Source organism: Schistocerca gregaria, chromosome 1, assembly GCF_023897955.1.
Source record: "Schistocerca gregaria isolate iqSchGreg1 chromosome 1, iqSchGreg1.2, whole genome shotgun sequence".
Lineage (NCBI taxonomy): Eukaryota > Metazoa > Arthropoda > Insecta > Orthoptera > Acrididae > Schistocerca > Schistocerca gregaria.
The window spans coordinates 786,977,619-786,979,635 of record NC_064920.1 but is presented as its reverse complement, the minus strand read 5'-3'; the positions used below and the strand labels follow the sequence as shown (position 1 = coordinate 786,979,635).

Sequence of the window (2,017 nt, the reverse complement as noted above, 5' to 3'; positions counted from 1 at the left end):
GGATCGGCGGATAGCATTACGTAACCTCAATGAAGGGTTGAGAATTTCCTACGGCAGTGCCTTTACTATTATACTTATAGTCTCCATATGATCCGCGTTTGTGCACGTTGGGTATTACGTCTGTTCACTCCCGAGCAAAAGCCCTTTGCTGTGTCTCTTTCCTGATGTAGGAGATGCGTTTCTGGAATCGATTGTCATCGATGATGAGTCATGGCTGCATCAATTATGATCCTGAAGGAAAAGGAACCAGCACATTCTCCAACACCAAAAGAGCCGAAAGTTGTTCCGTTTGCAGAGGAAGTAATGGTGATCACGTTTTTTGACTATCATGATGTGATTTACCTGCATTCAGTTCCTCCTCACACTACTCTTACAGCAGCCTACTACACGTCAGTATTGACTAAACTGGGGGGAGCACATTGCAAGGAAATGACCAGAACTTTCTCGGACTGGGTGGCGAATTCATTATAGTAACGTGTGGCATCACTTCGCAAATCAAGTCATGCAGTTCCTGGCTCAGTTCAACATTACGATCGTATTGCATCCGCCTTATAGTTCCGGTCTTGTACCATGCGTTTTTTCTTTTATTCCGTTTAATAAACGCAATGCTGTGGGGCGTTAGATTCGAGAACTCTGAAACAGTGCGCAAGAAGACTGAGGCGATTCTCAAGGACCAGACAAAGAACGGGCTTTACCATGTGTTCGAGGACTGTCAGAGATGCTATAAAAAGTGCATTCAATTAGGAGGGAAGTACTTAGAAAAAGATCATCTAAACATTTAAACGGAGTAATAACCATGAACTCTATATATGTAGCAGTCAGGGCGAACAGGCTTAAATGGTGGGGTCATGTTACACGCATGGAAGAAGCAAGGTTACCCAAGAGACTCATGGGTTCAGCAGTAGAGGGTAGGAGGAGTCGGGGTAGCCAAGAAGAAGGTACCTGGATTTGGTTAAGAATGATTTTGAAGTAATAGGCTTAACATCAGAAGAGGCACCAATGTTAGTACTGAACAGGGGATCCTGGAGGAATTTTATAAGGGGGACTACGCTCCAGACTGAACGCTGAAAGGCATAATCAGTCTTAAATGATGATGATGATGATTATGATGATGATGATGAATAACCATCTGTGATAAAAGTCAGTCTCAGTCTTTGTTGGTCAACACTCTGACAGGTTACAGCCCTGCCATAATTTACTCAAGAAGTGTACATGGCGTTTCAGAAGCTGTGGTCAATATTCAGGGATATGGCAGGATTGATCATTCGAAACATAAAAGTCAAGTACTTTAGGAGCTATGAGCAATTCTTGATCTTCGATAATATGAAACAATCTCCTCTACTGCTAGCTCTTTGCTTTCCGTATTTTGGAAAGTTATAGTATGGATTAAAACAAAAAAAAAGATGAAACTTCCTGGCAGATTAAAACTGTGTGCCCGACCGAGACTCGAAGTCGGGACCTTTGCCTTTCGCGGGCAAGTGTTCTACGAACTGAGCTACCGTAGCACGACTCACGCCTGGTACTCACAGCTTTACTTCTGCCAGTAAGTTTGGAAGGTAGGAGACGAGGTACTGGCAGAAGTAAAGCTGTGAGTACAGGCCGTGAGTCGTGTTTCGGTAGCTCAGTTGGTAGAGCACTTGCCCGCGTAAGGCAAAGGTCCCGAGTTCGAGTCTCGGTCGGGCACACAGTTTTAATCTGCCAGGAAGTTTCATATCAGCGCACACTCCGCTGCAGAGTGAAAATCTCATTCTGGAAAAAAAAGATGTCCGGTAAACATATGCTCTAAAATGCATACCTTAAAAGTTATGAGCATTTGTTCATTAGAAGAGTTGTGTTTCAAAGTAGCGAAGATGAATAAGTGCTTATAGCTGTTAAGGTATACATTTTAGAGAACATATTTACTGGACATTTTGTTCTTTTTTTGGTCCATACTACCACTTCCAAAAAAAAAAAAAAAAAAAAAGGAAAAATGAGGAGCTTGCAGTAGAAGTGATTTCTTTCTCAGTATCTAAATCAA

The 2,017-nt window shown here is 42.4% G+C and overlaps 1 non-coding gene across 1 annotated transcript; it reads left to right on the top strand.

The window, feature by feature from the left end:
* The first annotated feature begins 1,610 nt into the window (after positions 1-1,610).
* On the top strand, positions 1,611-1,685 carry Trnat-cgu (transfer RNA threonine (anticodon CGU)). Its single transcript has one exon. It is a non-coding gene; the product is annotated as a tRNA-Thr (tRNA).
* Positions 1,686-2,017: the final 332 nt, after the last annotated feature.